Raw genomic sequence first — 20,515 nt, forward strand, 5'->3', positions numbered from 1 at the left:
TAGGGAGGGTGCCCTACTGTATGTTAGAGACACTTTCTTGGGTAATCCCTCACCAATAATGGGGTCACTTTTAATTAGGGGCCAATGTTTGTTGACAATCTTATAGATATCACAAGATTGTCTGCTGAAACCAGTAATAATTCCGAATTTGGCTTCTTCCCCCTCCTCATCATTCCCCCTATCAGTCTTCCTGTGCTATAGATATATATATAGATATATATATATATATATATATATATATATATATATATATATATATATATATATATATATATATATATATATATATTGCGCTCTTCACCATCCCAGGATCCCGGGAAAGAAATGACAGCACTCGGAGGTATCTTACTCACACGGTAGTTTATTAACTACAAGTACGCCACAGACGCGTTTCAGCACTAGGCCTTCGTCAGTGTGTTTACACATGAAGAAACCGGTACACTTAATATAGGTAATTACGTACACAGGTACCACCTCTCAGTTGATATCAACAGAGGACTGCGATCCTCCCAATGCGCGCCATCTTGTAAAGGTAAGTATATACATATATACATGTCTATCTACATATTAGCAACACCCTGTATTGCGTGTTCGCCCTATGGATAGGTGGATGTGCGTATTTATGGGAGAAAATTTGTATATTATAACATATATCTTCCATATAATGTTTAATGCAGCCGTGGATCGGCAATGGTCCTCTTACACTAATGAGAGGTGACCTACTATATACAACCTATGTACAACATATTTACAATATATTCGCTCAGATGTACCCATGTTCAGGCAACCAACAGATAGCGCGAGGTGCCAAAGACTACGTGGATATCCCACTAAAACTATCCAGTTAGTGTCATTTTGGCATAACTCAAATGAATCAAAGAGCCCCTTGATCCATTAAATCGCCACTTATTTGAAAGTGAGGGTATGTGTATACATTGGTTCCATCCCACCCTCCGGGTGGGGACAATGGAGCCATTAGCGAGATTAGGGTTTTTTCCAATTCATCCTAGATATCTCCTCTTGTAGGTATATACCTACATATGCTTTATATACAAACCCCTATATCTAAGTGACAATATATACAGTGCTATACATACAGAATTAGAATTCAAAATACAGAGCAGATCCATAGAAACGGAGTACATATAGGTATAACAATCATCCATTTACGCTTTGCCTAGATGAAAGACCATTTCTTCTCCGCTATTCATCCCTTTAGGCCACTTAGTAGAGAGGTCTATGATGTAGCGTGACTCCAGTCTACGGAGACGTCGCAATTGGTCACCCCCTCTAGCATTAGTTTTAATGGTATCAAGCCCAAAATATTGAAGCTGACTACGGTCCCTGTTATGCTTTTCGGCAAAGTGCCGGGCGACCGGATAAGCCTGGTCGGCCTTGTCAATGGCCCTTAGGTGTTCCAGGATCCGCAACTTGAGCATGTTAATGGTGCTCCCTATGTAGCGGAGGCCACAGGGGCAAACCAAACAATACACTGCTAGGGGAGTACTGCAAGTTATGAACTGTTTTATGTGCAGTTTTTTGCCTGTCTCTGCATTCTCCACTGCAAGAACTCTCCTGCTTCCTGCGCAAGCTTTGCATTTACCGCAGGGAAAGAACCCACTCATCGATTTTAGGGTGTTACTTTTCGGGAGTGGTTTTTCTAGGTGGCTGGTCACTAGATAATCTCGAAGGGATCTCGTTTTGTTGAATGTTATAAGCGGGTGGGTCGGTAAATCATCTTTGATGATACTGTCAGTGGTGAGAATATGCCAATTTTTACGCATCATTGACCTAAGGTCCTGTGCTCCAGCCGAGAAGGGAGTTATAAGTCTAAATTTCCCTTTCTCGTCTTCCCTTTCCTTGATGGCAGGTTTCGGAGTGATTAGGGAGTCTCTAGGGATAGCCCTTACTCTTTTCAAGGTGTTTTTCAAGATGGATTTTCCATATCCTCTCACTTCAAATCTTTTCACACAATCCTGTGCTGCCTTATCAAAGTCCTCCAATCTTGAGCAATTCCTACGGAGCCGGAGTAGCTCCCCGTAAGGAATGCTCTTGATTAGTTGAGGGGGGTGGCTGCTACTTGCAAACAGAGTGGAATTGCCTGCAGTAGATTTTCTATGTAGAGCCGTATGGATCTGATGGTCCTCTGCAAACACTTTTAGATCTAAGTATTCTGCAGATGAATCACTTATAGTCCCTGAAAAGTGTAAATTGTAAGTATTCTCATTCAGTTGGTTAATAAAGGCTTGTGCTGTTTCAAAAGAGCCCCGCCACACGATGAACAGATCATCTATATATCTGTACCACCCTTCCGTTTTACCCTCCACTCCATCCACCATACAGCTCCTGGGTACCTGCTCCTCCCACCAGCCCACGAAAAGGTTCGCGTAGCTGGGAGCGAAGCAGGTACCCATCGCCGTACCCGACACCTGTCTAAACAGTATATATATATATATATATATATATATATATATATATGTTTAAGCAAAAGAGCCCTTGAGCTCGAAGAGGGCAAACCCCATGCTCCCCACCATCCGGTTTGCAAGCCTTGAAATGCACGCATTGCTGACCTTCATTTTTAAAAACCATGTCCGACGCGTTTCAAGGCTGAAGTCGCCCCTTATTCATGGACTTCGCACAGGGGAAATGAAAGGCTCACCATTTCTATATTTCCGACCTTTTATTGACGAAAACAACGCCCCCAGTGGGCGTGGCACAGTTCGAATCACTCAGCAGCATGCTGGTAATTGCGGTCCTGGAAAGGTGAGTGACAGTGTGTAACCCTGAGTGGGCTCTGTTCCCCTGTTGGTTGTAGTGTTATGAATCCTTAAGTAGGTAGAAAGTCATTAATGCGCGCAGAGATTGATATTGGCAGCATGTATTCAGAAACGCCTTCATGCTCCGACTGCTTTTCGTAGAAGACAGAAGTGGTGCTCCTCTTCCACGGCCAAGGGTAGCCGTGCACAAAATGTTTAAGCAAAAGAGCCCTTGAGCTCGAAGAGGGCAAATCCCATGCTCCCCACCATCCGGTTTGCAAGCCTTGAAATGCACGCATTGCTGACCTTCATTTTTAAAAACCATGTCCGACGAGTTAGGAATTAGCATTTAGAAAACCTTATTTTACTCACACAAAACCATTGAAATTCGCATATATAGTTAGTTGCACTAACTATATATCGCGCACCCGCAATCCACTGCTGATCATGTCACATATTACATCATTCATGACATGGTCAGTGACATCACTGATGACATCACTGATGACATCTCAAATGACATCACTGATGACATCACTGATGACATCACCGATGACATCACTGATAACATCTCATTTGACAATACTGATCACATCACTGATGACATCATTCATGTGATAATACGATGAACCTCTTCAGACTCTAATATAACCTTAGATACACTCAGTGTAAACAGACACTCACAGACTGTCACTCATCCATGGAGTTACACACACACCTAGTCAGTCATGCATTGTTGCTCCCATTGTCAGGTGGCGCGTCATTTCGGCGAACCCAAGTGCCGAATAGTTTGATTAATCCACAGTTTGCTCGGAAGCACAACCGCACTCAGGAGTATGGATGCTCAATTTTTATTCACAGAAAACCGTTACGCTTTTCGACACCGATAGTGCCTTGATCACACGGTAACCAACACGGCATTTCTGGCTTGTTTAAATAAAGTGAAATGTGTAACAACATAGAAAGTGAAAAGGTACACAGGTTGAGATTCCACAGACATGTAAGTAATTGTTTCGGCCATCTTGGAATGGTATGCCATAAAAATGAAAACATATCGTGTAAGTATGAATTCTAAAAGTATAATCATCATTGCATTCTCATATTAACTGAATTATAATCCATTCTTATCTGAAATTTCACTGTTTGTATGGACATACCCCGATGATCCCACAGTTTTTGGTTAATAGAACAGCCTCTACCAGAAGACCAGTACTCCATGTATTACTGATCTGGTAACAAAAGTTGTCAACAGGGATATTTTGCCAAGTTATGTTATAGTTATGTAATAAAGTAACCATAACTAAAGGAATTGGGCCATACTATGGTCTCAATATCAACCTTCAAATTCACGGTCTAGTGCCCGTATCAATTGTGTACACTCCCTCACATTGGGGACGTGCACTCCACTGAATCTATACTCCTATATTCGGTCTAGTGCCTAGGAGACCATATTAACCATATTTCAGGGGGAAATTTATAATAGTTCGTAATCATCCCCTTCGATTAATACATTGAATTTGTGAATTTCAACATGATAGTACCTATATATACAAGCAATTGGACCCCAAAAGAAATTATTGCAAACTAGTATGTCCAAAATAAATGTCCGACTAAACAGTGCAAAAGTGAGTTTCTTATCTCATTAAGGTGAAGTTACTTCTCCATTCGCCGAAGTGAAAAGGGAGGGGAAGAAGTGCAGTGCATTAACAAAAGTAGTATCTCCCTTCCTTTCCTCGTAAAAGAAACATATATACAAATAAAATGTTACATTAAAATAGAATAAGAGTAATGAAAGATTACTATATCTATACAGATCTATACAGTTAAATTCATCGAATCACCAGCAAATACAGTACTGTTCTTAGGACACATTTTCATAACTACAGTGTTAGACATCAAGGCTACTCCTCACAGGGATTTGTTATCATATTGCGTGGCAGGACAGGGGCCACTTGGCAAGAGAACTTTGTGAGTCATAGGCAGTATATTGGACTACCTTAACCAGCATGCCTTTTGACACGCCCACTGGGGTGGGACTCCGTATGTTTAAATAAACCCCTGTTCTTTGTAACCTTTTTCCTGCCTCTCTATGCCAGTGAACAAGAGCGTCTTAGCTCGAAACGCATATGGCTTCAGGAATGCGTGGTGCATGCTGCTGACACTGCCGCCTACGATGTGGTGTGATTCCTGACGTGTGTGGTTCCTCACCTGGGCAACTTGGATGTTTTATGTATATATGTGTATATATATATATATATATATGTGTGTGTGTGTATATATATATATATATATATATATATATGTATATATGTGTATATATATATATATATGTGTATGTATGTGTATATATATATATGTGTATGTATGTATATATATATATGTATGTGTTATTGGGAGAAAGTGTGAGCTGAAGCTGCTGGGGCCCGCGCTGCAGATAGTTAAGCCTTTGTGGTGGCTTTCCTTACAGGGGCAACCTTTGTGATGGATATATATATGTATATGTATGTATGTATATGTATATATGTATGTATATGTATCTATATATGTTGTGAGCAAGGGTACCCGAAACGCGTCAGGTTCGAGGTGCTTGCCAATAAATATCTTTTGGCCTCATTTCGCTGGGTTCATTGTCTCTGTTCGCCAAGGATGGAAGTGCAGAGCTTTGGATTTATTAATTATTTATATATATACATATATATATATATATATATACACACACTCACACTCACACCCCCCCAACCCTCCTCCCCCCCCCCCCCCTCCCCCCCTTAAGCATTGAGAGGGCACACACAGCGCTCGCACCTTCCGGTTATCTGATGCAGCTCGCCTTCATATTTCATCATTTTGCATTCAGTGCCGACGCGTTTCAAGGCTCTGGGCCTCTTCTTCATGGGCTGCTTGTTAAAACACCACATCGTAGTCTCACCATCTGTTTATCAGGCTTGTGGTGAGACTACGATGTGGTGTTTTAATAAGCAGCCCATGAAGAAGAGGCCCAGAGCCTTGAAACGCGTCGGCACTGAATGCAAAATGATGAAATATGAAGGCGAGCTGCATCAGATAACCGGAAGGTGCGAGAGCTGTGTGTGCCCTCTCAATGCTTTCGGGCACTTTGTTTGTATACCTATTTACACGGCAGCCCAGCCGTGGAGATGAGCACCGTCATGGAGAAAGTGAGACTGTGGTTTTTTGCACTGCTTTTAACCATTACAGTACAGCACTCGAAATGCTTAATGAGCTCGTCCTGGATATTTCGAAATCCTACTAAGGAAACAAAAATGCTTCTATTTTAAATGCGCATCGAACTTACAAAAGAACAATGACGCTCACCTTAGAGACTACATGTCCCAGGATACAGTTAACAGGTTGCACTTAGCACCGCCTACAAAAGGACCTGAATAGAAATAAATAAAAGCCTGATAAACAGATGGTGAGACTACGATGTGGTGTTTTAACAAGCAGCCCATGAAGAAGAGGCTCAGAGCCTTGAAACGCATCGGCACTGAATGCAAAATGATGAAATATGAAGGCGAGCTGCATCAGATAACCGGAAGGTGCGAGCGCTGTGTGTGCCCTCTCAATGCTTTCGGGCACTTTGTTTGTATACATATATATATACATAGAGAGAGAGAGTGATACATATATGTGGGGCACATATGATTGTATTTCCAGTGTCCCGCGCATGGGCGGGAATATTCTAGTGCTTATGACTTTGATGAGGATACCCCTGGAAGAGAACTAGGATTACAGGTAAGTAACTAATCCGTCCGGACTGGGCACGAAGAGTTTGGTGCCCAGAGCTCCTGAGCATGGCCATCCATCCTCTGATCAGACCCCCTTCAGGAGGATGTTCTGTTGCAGGAGCAGGGGTCGGTCCTCCACCCGAACCTGTCCAGCCTCCTCCTCCTTGCTTGGAGATTGGCGGCGACAGTTGACAGCTTTGACCTTCCGCCCAAAGTCTTTAACGCAATCTTGGCAGCCAGGCGTCCCTCCACTAAGACTGTATTCGACTGTTGATGGAACAGGTTTTTGGCATGGTGTGCAGCAAAGACTCTGGGTCCCCTCTCTGCCCCTCTTTCTGAGGTTCCAATGTTCATTCTTTCTTTGGCCCAGCGAGGCTCTGCTCTGGGCACTCCTAAAGGCTATCTGGCAGCCATTTCTGCTTTCCTTTGGCTACCAGATCAGCCCTCTGTATTCAAGTCTCCTATTGTAAATGGGTTCTTTAAGGCTGTTATTCACCTCTTTCCTCCATCTCCTTTCATAACGCCCCAGTGGGACGTGAACCTTGTTGTGGCTTAACTTATGTGTGCTCCTTTCGAGCCTCTTCGCAACTTTCCTCTCAGGCTCCTTACTCTGAAGACTGCCTTTCTTGTTGCCATGACCTCTGCTCACAGAGTGAGTAAGCTTCAGGCTCTTTCTTCTAACCCCCTTTCTTCTCTGTGCATCCGGACAAAGTGGTGCTTAGGACGAGACCCTTGTTCCTTCCTAAAGTAGTTACACCTTTTCACATAGGACAAACTATCACTCTGCCCACCTTTTTTCCCACCTCCGCACCCTTCCAAGGAGGAGGAGAGACTCTGCGGTCTGGACCCAAAACATGTGCTCTCCTTCTACCTTAACGCACAAAGGATTTCCAGGTGGACTGTCAACTCTTCGCTGGCTATGTGGGTCCCGCAAAAGGTTGGGCTGTCCAAGAGCGCAAAATCTCTACATGTGTTGTCCTTTGGTTAAAAATGTGTTACGCTTTAGCAAAAAAAAGAAACTCTTGTGGAGCTGCGTGCTCATTCCACTAAGGCTACAGCAGCAACTACTACTTTGTCACGTGTAGTCTCACTCATTGACTGCATCTATGGCCTCGTTCACCAGACATGACTGCCGGAGGTATGGCTGTTTTGCCAGTTCTGTCCTCCAGGACTTTCCGGTGTGAACTTGGTTTGCAGACCCTCCTCAGAGGTTGGTATTGCTGGAATATCTTTTCTAAGGTAAGGAATCTATAAGTAATAGTCTCTTTCAGATGAAAAAGGTACTTACCTTTGGTAACGATGAATCTGTAAGAGACATGTTACTTATAGATTCTTTACCGCCCCAGCTAGCATCCCCGCTCTGTGAACTGACTTCTAGGGATAGGGACTCCTTTACAGGGCCCTAGTTGTAGCGCACCAGTGGTCAGTGTCTTACATGGCTTTGCAGTTCTGGTATGAAAAGTCGTGTCAGAACTGACGTCCGCGCACAGGGGCGGCATGTAAGTAGGCACTGCGACGTCATCCTGGTGGCCATGACGCCAACGACTGACGCGGAGTCAACAGACGACACCTACCGACGCGTAGGGGTATTGCTAAGAAACAATTCTCTGATCCAGTCTGGGGGCAAATCTAAGGTATGGAATATTTAACTAACATATGTCTCTTACAGATACACCGTTACCGAAGGTAAGTAACTTGTTCTTTGGTCCCCTTGAAAGAGATCATTCAGGTACATGTCCATCATAAATGGAGCCTTTGGTCCTAACCATGTTTGGGACAGCATGCCAAATGCTGGTAGTGACTGAACGGTATCTGTGCTGCGAGGAGGATAAGGTTCCACATTTGTATGATCAAAAGATTACTTGAGTACATTGGACTTCACAGGTACTTGCTGCCTAAGATGGTCGTCTTTGTACAAGGCTGGGGTTTTCATATGGATATGCCATCCTGCACATACTAAGTATCTGCCCCCTCCCTTAAATTACTTTTTTTGTGGTGGGTGTAGGAATTCATATTATAGTGGTTCCTCTGCTGTAATGAAACCACTCTTGCCCCTATTACACTGTAAATGTCTTCGGGATTTTCATGCTATGCCACCATGTCAATATTGGAGTTGTAAAGTGCTACTTGGTTTTTGTTGAAAGCAAACTTTTTTGCCTTCGAAAAATGGTCTGTTTTTAGCCATTCTTCATCTACATTAGCCAGCTTATACCGGGATTGTGAGCCACAACAGAACAGAGGGACCCCATGAATTGCGGCTCTAATATAGGGACTTAGAAAAGTGTAGATATCTAGTATTGGGGTATCTTTCATATATTCACATGCCTCAATCATTCCCCGTCGCCGAGATGGAAGTCCCACAGTAAAATACAAAAGTAGTGCCATAAGTAATAAAGAGGTCAAAAGCTATATCTTAGTAACCTATCTATGTCCTTATAGGAAAGGGACCAAAAGTCAGCTCCAACCATTCAGCTATCAACACCCTCTGGAACACTTCCTACAGAAGCAGTTCTCCTCAGATTCACTGCACGTTGTGTGGAAGGGAGTCTCCCTGAGTGCTACTCAGTTTTCTACTCTTCAAGCAAGAATATCAGACAAGAGGAGCTTCGCGCGCATCCGAGATGGCCGCGTGAGCACAGGGCTCCCGGAGACCCTCGCCGCTACCCGCATTAATCCTGGATAATATCCTGATCTGATGGAAGATCATTGAAGACACAACCCGGCTGAGGTGCTAGCAGGTTGCTGAATCGAAATCAGACGTAGGGTCCCCGAGCTACGCCATCCTGAAGTTTGTGGCCTTCTCCGTGGAACCGCCTGGGCCTTGAGTGGTGGCTTTACCCAGGTCGTAATTCAACAACAACGGCTGGCAGGGATCAGCTCCCAACCTCACTTCACTTTCGGTTTCGTTTCTCCTGCGCACCGTCTTTCCTCTGCTGGGTGACGGCTGACCTGGGCTGGCTCCTATGCCAGTTTATTGGGAGTGAAACTAGTGAAAGTTTGGCTGTGGACTCAAATGGACTCAACTCTGCCTCTGGTATTGGTTTGGGTGAACTCTTAGGAATCATTTGGACTAGATCTCGAGCCTCCCTTCGGGGCGCCCGGCTCGCCATGACGGGAAAGCCCGACGGTGACAAGCGTAAAGTCAAGACCACCATCCGGGGAGGCTCAACCCAGACAAATGTCATGGACCGCTACACACTTACTAAAGGATCCCCCGGTGCCACACCTAAGACCCGGGAGGAGGCTGTTGATGATCCTGCCGCACCGGTGGACCTGACGCTACAAGACGTGATGGGCGCCATCGCAGGTATCAAGTCCTCTATCGGCCAACAGTATGAAGCCCTGGCTTTGAAGCTAGACACGGTGGCCATTGATGTTAACCTCATTCGAACTGACTTGGCCAAGACGAATGAGAGGGTGAAGTCCCTTGATTTAAAAGCAGCCAGCCTCACCACGGATGTGTCCGACCTGCAAACAGAAGTGCGCAATCTCCGTACTGCCAATGATTTCTTTGCTCGTCGCTTGGAGGATTTTGAGGGCCGTGCAAGGCGCAACAACGTGCGTATTATTGGGGTACCGGAGGATTCTAGCTCTCTCTCCACTGATCTTCGAGTGGAGGACCTTATCCTCAATCACCTTACACCCAAGGGCCTGAGCAAATTCTTTGCTATTGAACGCGCACATAGGGTCCCGGGGGGACAGGCGAAGCCCGGTTCCCCCCGCAACCCCCCCCCCGTCCGATTATCACGCGGATCTTCAATTTTCGAGATCGTGACGCCATTCTGCAGGCGGCACGGACAAGCGGCCCGACACAGTTTGAGAACGCTGCTGTGAACTTTTATCCGGACTTCTCTCAAACGGTCCAGAAGCAACTAATGGGATTTCAAGGTGTAAAGCGGAGGCTTAGAGACATGGAATTGAAATATGCGATGTTGTTTCCGGCCCGACTTCGTGTTGAATATGACAATCGGACATTCTTCTTTGTTCGGCCTGAGGAAGCGAGTGAATGGTTGGACACTTTACCAACTCGCCGTGCTGACCGGGACCATGCTGGTGGCGCTGAAGGGGGCCTAATGGATCAAGGATAACAAACTTCTCGCCGAGAATGACTGTGACTCACTGGCTTCATTGATCATACCATTCGTATACTGGGGAGTAGCGGGGTGGATGGGACCCTTCCTCCTCTGGGGTTCCTTTCTGTAGTTTAGTTGTTAGTAATTGTTAGGGCGACAGGCACACTGCAAATTGGGGTGGCTTCTGAGTCTGTGCAGGGGTGCAGGGTGGGGGGGGAGTTGCGTTGGGTACATTGGAGGGAGGGGGGGAACTGTGTTGGGGTTATTCGTTTCTTCTCTTTCAAGGCAACAAACTTTCATTCTTTTTGACTTTGGTGTTTTGCTCGTTTTGAGATGGGAGTGCATTGTAATTCTGGATGGGGGGGTTGGTGGTTGAGGTTACTGTGCTGAAATTTGAATGGGTTGGGTGACCGGATAAAGAGAGGGGTTGTTTTACAGTTTTTGCGGCGCCTCTCGCCTGATGTTGTTTTGCTCCAAGAGAAGCACCTGATTGGGAATACTTGTTGCGCTCTTAATAGACGGGGTTATCGTCTCGTTGCCCATTCTGGATTTACATCCAGTTCTAGAGGGGTTGGTATATTGCTTAGGAATTCCCTCTCCTTCGAAGTTGATGATGTGGTCCTCAATGCCAGGGGTCGATATGTTGCACTAGTTGGACGGTGGGAGGGGAAAACAGTTTCGTTGGTGTCTGTGTATGTTCCTCCTGGCCTACAATCCACAACATTTACTGACCTGGGGCGAATGGTACTAGGTCTCCCAGAGGGTGTTTTGATATTGGGTGGTGATTTTAACTCCGTCGTTTCAGGTAGAACGGAACGCTATCCGCCCAGAGACCTTCCCACAGCGCAATCCTGGTTGGGTGACTTTCTGGACACACTGGGGCTAGTAGATTGTTAAAGGCTAATGCATCCAGTGCAGAGTCAATTTACCTTCCACTCGGGAGCGCATGGTAGTCTTTTGATACCAGCTGCCCTGTCCCCTTCGATTGGAGAGATTAGACACCTGGCTCGGGGCATATCAGACCATTCCCCTATCTGGTTTCATTTTAATCTTACCACAGGCGCTGAGGGAAGGACGGCCCCGATCAACCCCTGGTGTTTGCTTAACCCCAAGACCTGCACTGAATTGATTAAATCGTTTGATCTGTATTTTGCTGAAAACGTGGGTTCTGTGTTCTCACCAGTCTCACTGTGGGAAGCCTTCAAGACTGTTATCAGGGGACAGGCATTGTCTTTGATTGGGTGTGCCAAGAAATGTAAGAATGAGGCAATTGTTCGTCTCGAGACAGAAATTACAGACTTGGAGACTGCATTGGAGCGAGATGTGACTCGAGAGACATTGCATAATCTCCACCTTAAACAACTAGAATATAAAACTTTGGTTACTGACGCGGCCAAGATGATGAGTAGGGAACAGCAGGGACGATTGTATGATGTGGGCGATAAAGCAGGAAAATTGATTGCCTGGCTGGACAGAAAGGAGAGAGCGAGTCGTGTGGATCCTGTGATTGAGAAGTTGGATGGTAGGCGTGTAACGGACCCTGTTGAAATCGTCGAATGCTTTGCTGATTACTTCCGGGCGGTGGATACCTCTGTGTCTGACAGGCCCGAGGAGGATTCTCAATTGTTGCTTAAAGACATAGCATTGCCGAGCTTATCAGAATCGGATCGGGAGTGCCTGGATGCCGCACCATCGGTGGATGAGGTTGCTCTCGCGCTTCGTTCCATTCGTTCTGGCAAGGCTCTGGGTCCCAATGGTCTTCCTATCGAATTGTATAAATTGCGACCTTATACCCTAGCTCCTTATCTCCGTGATATGTTTTTGGCTGCGCGAAAAAATGGCTCCCTCCCTAGGGATCAGCGTCTTGCGACTATTGTGGTGATCCACAAGGAGGGCAAGCCGCGGGATCGCTGTTCGTCCTATAGACCCATTTCACTTTTAAACACGGAGCCTAAGATTCTCGCCAAGCTACTCGCTACTCGTCTGATTGCGGTGATCAGCGACTTGATCCATCCGGATCAGTCGGGTTTCATCCCTCACCGTAACACGGCTTTAAACTTTCGACGTTTACATCGTGTTCTCGCGAGGGCCCCGACGTTGCGTGGACCGGCCATCTTGGCGTCCTTGGACGCCACGATGGCCTTTGACACAATTGAATGGTCGTATCTTTGGGCCGTGCTCGCCAAATTTGGTTTTGGTGCTGGCTTTATCGGATGGGTCAAACTCCTGTATGCAATGCCGCTGGCACAGGTTGTGGTTAACGGTCGTGTTTCCCTGCCTTTTGTTCTCGAAAGGGGCACGCGGCAGTGTTGTTCGTTGTCCCCGCTTCTCTTTGCTCTTGCGTTGAAACCGCTCGCCGCTTGGCTACGTTGGGAACCTTCACTGAAGGGAATACGTTGGAACCCTGAATTTGAAGACCGTATCTCCCTATATGCGGACGATATTTTATTATACCTCACATCTCCCCAAAAATCTCTTAACGTATTGTTTGACGTGCTTAACTCCTTCGGGAGGAATTCGGGCCTCGTCATCAATTGGTCAAAATCCTATATCTACGTGCTCGCAGGTGATGTCCCTCGTTTACCGCGGGGCTGTCCCATCCAGCTATCACAGTCTAGTTTTAAATACTTGGGGGTGTTTATCTCACTGGATCCGGAGGTTCGCTATGAACGTAATATACTCCCCCCCCACATCCCCCCTCCAAAGGTTACGCTCGGATGTAGTGCGTTGGCGTAGGTTACCGTTGTCTCCCCTAGGGCGAGCGGCCCTTTTTAAAATGATGTCCTTGCCGCGATTTCTATATGCCCTTCAGAATAGTTTTGACGTGATCCCGAAGAAATATTTTCGGGAGGTGGAATCGTTGCAGAGACAATTGATATGGGACGGACGTTCGCGCATCACTCTTCCAAAATTAACACTTCCCTGGTATGATGGCAGCATAGCACTTCCGGATATTCGTAGATATTATTGGGCTTCCCAACTGGCTGCCGTCAACCATGGGATGTATGGTCCGGCGCTGAATCTGGCCTTTGAGATGGACAGATTGCTACTCCCGGGCGGAGACTATTATAGGGCGCTTTACTCGGGGTCCTCCCGTTCGCAACTCTCGGGACCTACCGCTATAGCCGTGCGGGTATGGCATAGCGCGCCGGTGGCTATGGGCTGGAGTGCCAGATTGACGGGCGCTACTCTGCTTTATGCTTCCGCAAAATTGGGCTGTCTATGGAAGACAAAGGGATTTGATAAGTGGGACACGATCGGTATCAGTAAAGTTCATGATCTCTGGGTTAAAGGAGGGGTGAAGACCTTTTCGGATTTGCAGGCGGAATATAAGTTGAGTGATAGGGAAATTTTTCGTTATTTTCAAGTACGTCATGCTTTGAATTCAGTGTTTCCTGTAGGTAGTGATGTTCCGGCATCGTCCCCCTTTGAAGATCGTATATTAGACGGTTATGTGCCGGATAGTACTATCTCACTGTTCTATAAAAAGATGATTAATGACCGTTCGAGTTTGCTGGGTCGCCTTCGTGAAACCTGGATTGCGGATGGTATTGAACTAGATGATGAGGACTGGCAATCCGCGATCTCCTCTCCCAGGGAGGTTGCGATTCCGGCCCGCCTCCGTCTGGTCCAACTTAAGATTCTCCACAGAATCTACGTCACCGGTCCCCGCCTGATCCACATGGGTTATTCCACGGATGGTTTGTGTAGGCGTGGCTGTGGTCTCCTTGGCACTTATTTTCATATATTATGGGAATGCCCTGAGGTGGTGCGTTTTTGGCATCGTATACATGATGTGATGAGCGAGGTAATGGGTGTTGTGATGGTGCCAGAGGCCCGGCAATGTTTGTTGAATGTATGGGGTCCGAATGATTATGACGTGTCGCAGCTTCGGTGGGTGACTCTTGCTAATATGGTTGCCAAACGGGATATTGCACAATTGTGGGGGTCCCCGAGGCCGCCTACAGTGTCTGCTTGGAGAGAGAATCTGGACTGGTGCATGTTCAGAGAGAAGACAGTGTATATAGCGAGAGGCAGGCACAGGAAATGGGGAAAGATTTGGAACCAGTGGAACTCATACCGGGGTGATATTTGTACGCCCCCGCTTGCGGAAATTCCTAGTCCTTCTCAATTGCCCTGACCTGTACTCCTTCTAGCTGTGGTACATTGTGCTGTTTATATGCAGTTTTGCCTTTGATCCCCCCCCCCCCCTACCTGCATTCGAAGAATTTCTCTCCTGTTGTCATGTCTCTCCCGTCTTCCTGGGTCGCAATTCTACCTAATGTACTATCATTACATTGCCTTGAATGTTCGTTGATGTTTCTTTGTTTTGTTTCATGTAATAATAAAAAAGTTACAAAAAAAAAAAAAAGAATGTCAGACAAGAAAGGCCTCTTCCGCTCCTGCGGGACCTGTGGGAAGAAGAGTGTCCATGTTGATAATCTTCATAAAGATTGTCTTTATTGCCTCTACCCCAAACATGAGGCTAAAGATTGTAAAATCTGATGTACCTTTCCCAGCAAGACTCTGAGGGAAAGAGAGGCAAGATTACATTTGTGGCTCAAGTCCAAAGAGCGTCCTTCGGCTCAGGAAGAGGACCGAGCTTCCACATCTAGCAAGATAGCTAGATCCCAAGAAGGCTCTTCAGGTGAGGGAAGAAAACATCTGAAAACTTCCTAGGAGAAATCTCTTCACAAGGAGAGGAGATCTAAACGCGCCTCTGAGCCACCATCATCTCTTTCTACTTCACTCACAGAGATGCCAATAGCATCCTCTTCAGAAACGATGAGTAAAAAGCATAAAAAATCAGTGTCGACAATGACTTTTACTACATCGTCGACAGTATGTGTTATGTCGTCGACGGCGACTATCTCGACGACAGCTATCTTATCACCTATTTCGTTGACGAGAATTTCTATTTAGATGAGACCATCGTCAATACCTGTCAACGGTGCACCTTCGACGAAGAAACCGTTGACGAAGATACCAGCTGCACTGTCGACGATGACACCGTTGAAGGGAGCAGCATAGATGATTATACCGTCGGCGGCAGAGGCATCTACGAAAACATAATTGACGGCACCATCTAATGTGCCTGTGATTCTATCATCATCGACGACAGGACCGTCAACGAGAGACATTCCTACTATTCACATTTCAGCATCGTCGATGCCCCAGTCGGCAAGAGTTTACCAGATAGACAATTCAAAGGCCTTTTCAGGACTATAGTAAAATTTCTCCATTACCACCTTCCCACCTATTAGAAGGTTACATGGAGGACGAGGAAGAAGAGGAGGAGGACACGTACAGAGTGGCTCATACCCCATCAGAGCTTAATTTTAAATGTCAAGACACTGGCGAGGAGGATTACCAAGAGGAACATTACTATCATGGGCAATATGGCTCCACGTCACACATACCAGTTTCCTTACAGGCAGGAATCTCGTGAGAGGGAAAAGTCTCATCTTCCTGCAGCAGTTCTACAAGACCTACAGGCGATGTTAGCGGATTATCATCAGAGATTTCCTCTACAGCAGATTCCGATACAGAACCCAATTCCACAAGTAGAGGTCCTGTTCCAGTAGAGCCTACGCAATCTAGTACGCCGGTTCCTGCACAAGAGCCTCCTGCCACTGCACAGGATACTTCCTCCTCGGATGAGGAGGTTGAGGAAGGAGAATTGCCTAAACAGGCAGATGCTCCAGATCCATGAGACGATTGTCATAGAGACACCGTCTCCGCATTTGCCGTCCGATTCTCCTCCAGAGGTTATCGGAGGATTTCATAATTTAATACAGAGAGCAGATACTAGATTTCAGCTCTTTTACGGTCAAACAAACAGACTGTTTTTTTCATGACTTCAATGAAGATACTAGGAAGGTCATTCGCTTTATTTCCATCATTGATTACATCTCGCAAGAGGGGGTGAAAATCATGAAGTCTCCGGCATCCATAACTGCAGTGTTGCCACCAATAGAGAAAAAATACAGAGCTCCAGAGAATAGTCCATCTTGCCTCATAGGTCATCCGAGGCCAGATTCTGTAATATCTCAAGCTGCACAACGGCGTTCTAAAAGTCCTGCAACACCAATTACCACTCCTTCAGACAAGGAGGTGCATCGTATGGATCTTTTGGGGAAGAAATTCTCTTCTATGGCTTCAGCTTCAATTAGGGCTGCTAATGCCTTGGCGATCATTGGCTGTTATGACCAACAAATGTGGTCATATATGGCGGAGTTCATAAATATTATCCCAGAAGACCGACGAGAGGAGGCACGAAGATCTTATCAGAAGGTGAGCGAGTTGCCTCTGAAACAATTGACTGCAAATTGGACATCGCTAGCACAAGCTTTCGTCAGTTAGCAGGCACAGCTGATCTTCTGCGCCAAGGTTGGCTTAAAGCAACTTCTTTTAGACCCGAAGTTCAAATGAAGATATTAGACATGGCCTATGATGGGGACTCACTGTTCGGGAAGCATATAGATGATGCCCTTCTGGCAATCAAAAATGACACACACCACAAAATCTTTAGGTGCTCTACAGTACAGGCACATACCTTTCAGAGGAGTCAGAGGGCGAGGATTCTCTACTTAACAGGGTGGATATCAGTCGAATCAGCAATATCGACAATACCAACCTCAATACAGACAGTCGTGCAATCAGTCATCTTACCATCAGTCATCAACGGCTGGTTTCTCTCGCTAGAGTGGCCAGAAGTGTACACAGCAACAAGGCTGTGATTCTGGCAGAAAACAATGTGCTTTTCAGGGTGCCAGTCACCTTACCCCCCTGCCAGTGGGTGCAAAGATTTCTGTTTACGCACAGCAGTGGCACAAGATCACTACAGATCGCTGGTTGCTAGACCCAGTCACCAATGGTCATACACTAGAGTTTCTTCAGATACCACCTCCCGCCCCGCCCAAAGGTCCCCCCTCCCCTGCTTCTTCACTTATTGCGCAAAGAAGTCTTGATAATGCCCCTCAAGGAAGCAATAGAAAATGTTCCATACACGCAAAGAGGAACAGGTTTCTACTCTCGTTTCTTCCTGATAAAAAAAATCCGGAGAATGGCGACCGATTCTGGATCCCCGCAATATCAACAAATTTCTCAAAAAACATACATTCCGGATGGTAACACTTTCCGATCTTCTGGGATGCTTAAAGGGGATTTCATGACTCCTCTGTACATGGAAGACGCATACTTTCATATCCCTATCTATCCAAAACATTGGAAATATTTGCGATTCACCCTGGCTATCAATTCAAGTTGCTACCATTTGGCCTAAAATCGGCACCAGGGTTTTTCACCAAGTGCTTAGCACTGGTAGCAGCGACTTTGCGATCCCGGGGGATCCTAGTTTTCCCATACCTCGGCGATTGGCTGCTCAAAGCTCCGTCGCAGCAAGAAGCCAAAGTTCCTACAGTAATTTGTCTCCGTCTGTTCAATTCTCTAGGGCTCACTTTGAACAAGAAGAAATCAAGACATCCCAGATTTCGTATTAACGACGGACGCTTCCATGGAAGGATGGGGAGGTCATCTGCAGGATTTACAGATACAGGGATGATGGTCTCAGCTACAGAAACAGCAGCACATCAACAGCCTGGAACTTGGGGCCATTTTCTTGTCTCTCCAGGCTTTCCTTCCAAGGATAGCAGGTTCCTCAGTGCTGGTCCGTACCGACCATACGACCAGCATGTATTACATAAACAAACAAGGAGTACCAAGGTCCATAATGCTTTTCCCAGGAAGCGCAAGAATTCTGGGAATGGTCAACGTTTCACGGAAAAACCTTGAAGGCCGAGCATGTCAAGGGTCTACACAATACACTAGCGGACTCGCTAAGCAGATCCCTATCTGGCTGCCACGAGTGGGAATTAGAACAATGTCAAGTAAACAAGATCTTTCAGACATGGGGCAAACCAGCTCTAGATCTGTTTGCGTCACAAGAAAACAAGAAATGCCGATATGATGCCAGCAGGTTCCCTCAACCGGGGTCAAGGGGAAATGCCCTTTCAATGAGATGGTCCGGGATCTATGTGTACACTTTTCCCCCCATTCCATTAATCCCCAGAGTGCTCAAGAAATTGAAACTGGAAGGCTGCTGCCTAATTCTGATTGCACCCCATTGGCCCAGACACTATTGGTTCCAGGAAATTCTTCTGTTGTCACAAGACAAACCCATTCGCCTGCATACGACTCCGATCATGCTAGTCCATCCAGATCTACAATCCCTGCATTTACACGCATGGCTCCTCAATTCCTAGAATTCATGGATCTCACTATCTCACAGGACTGTCTGGACATATTGTCCAAATCTCGTGCTGAAACCACTACCAAGACGTATCATTTAAAATGGAAAAGATTTTGTTGTTGGTGTGAAAACAACAAAGTTCATCCAGTGCAAGTTCCTGCTGAACAGATTTTACCTTGCCTACTCTCCCTGGCCAAGTCTGGACTCACTTTCTTGTCAGTCAAGGTTCACCGGGCTGCCATTTCTAGGTACAGGAAATCTCTGCAGTTTCCTTCCTTATGTTCGTCTTCTCTTATCAAACAATTCATGAAAGGACTTTTTCGCACTTTCCCTCCTGTGCTCTCAACTCCTCCGGAGTGGGAGCTTAGTGTGGTGTTAGTACAACAGATGAGACAACCATTCGAACCGATCCAAGGGGCAGATCTCAAGTATCTCACATGGAAGGTGGCCCTCTTACTGGCTCTCACTTGTGCAAGAAGGGTTAGTGAGATTCAGGCTTTGACGATCAGGGAACCATTCTTGCATTTTACACAGAACTATGTGTTCCTGCGGACTAATCACTTGAACTAACCAGTTTTGCTACAAATTTTCTTCCCGAATTCCTCTACTCCAGCTGAGAGGACATTACATTCATTAATGTAAAACGATGTTTGAAGTTTTGTCTTCAGAGGACAAAACATATTAGAAAAACTGATCAATTGTTGCTGGCCTATGGTCGAGGGACACAAGGAACTGCTGTAACAAAGATTACAATAGCCAGATGGGTCGCATCGGCTATTCACTTCTGCCACGAAAAGGGAAACAAACCTCTCAGGGTGAAAGCTAAAGCACACTCCACCAGGACTTTTGCGGCAGCTACAGCGTTGTTTGCTGGAGTTACGTTGGACAAGATATGCCGTGCTGTGACATGGAAGAATGTCCACACATTCAGAAAACACTACCGCCTCCAATCTGCACAAAAGGAGGATGCAGCGGTTGGACAAGTTGTGTTGCGCCATCTCTTTCAATAAGGTCAGATTCTTTACATTCCTTTAACGCTTGTCTATTAGCAGTTTTCTTTACTATTGCACTGATCACAATGTTCATGCTTTTATGTTTGTCAATTTATATCTTTCTCATGCGGATATTCACTCTATGGGTATTGTTTTTATGTTTAGTTACACTGTGTCAAAATGGTGGATTTATATTGGGAATATTAAATGGTAAGTCTCCCACCATCTGCAAACGACAGGACGGTTTCGGTACTGCTTGCTATTCTGATTCAGGCATGTGAATCTATGAAAGATACCCCAATACTGGATAAGGAAACAAGGTACTTACCTGTAACTACAGTTATCATAGATTAACGGGCACCCACCCTCCTCCCTGTGGAACCAGTTCTCAGTGATTTTAGGGATATTTACTTTCCACTTGTGCTTGGAAAATCTGAGGAGAACAGCTTCTGTTGGGAGTGTTCTAGAGGGTAGTGATTGGTTGGAGCTAACTTTTGGTCCTTTTCCTATAAGGATGTAGATAGGTTACTAAGCTGTAGCCTTTAGCCTCTTTTGGCCTATTTATTACTTATGGCACTACTTTTGTATTTTACCGTGGGACACCCATCTTGGCGACGGGGAATGATTCAAGCATGTGAATCTATGAAAGATACCAATACTGGATCATGTAGTTACAGGTAAGTAACTTATTTTCTTCCCA

General features: G+C 45.8%; 1 protein-coding gene across 8 annotated transcripts in view; it reads left to right on the top strand.

Moving 5' to 3' along the window:
- The window catches only part of ZMYM4 (zinc finger MYM-type containing 4), a 1,395,070-nt gene that overhangs the window by 1,347,086 nt on the left and 27,469 nt on the right, over nucleotides 1–20,515 (top strand). The window lies entirely within an intron of this gene.

Source organism: Lissotriton helveticus, chromosome 3_1 (genome assembly GCF_964261635.1).
Source record: "Lissotriton helveticus chromosome 3_1, aLisHel1.1, whole genome shotgun sequence".
Classification (NCBI taxonomy): Eukaryota; Metazoa; Chordata; class Amphibia; order Caudata; family Salamandridae; genus Lissotriton; species Lissotriton helveticus.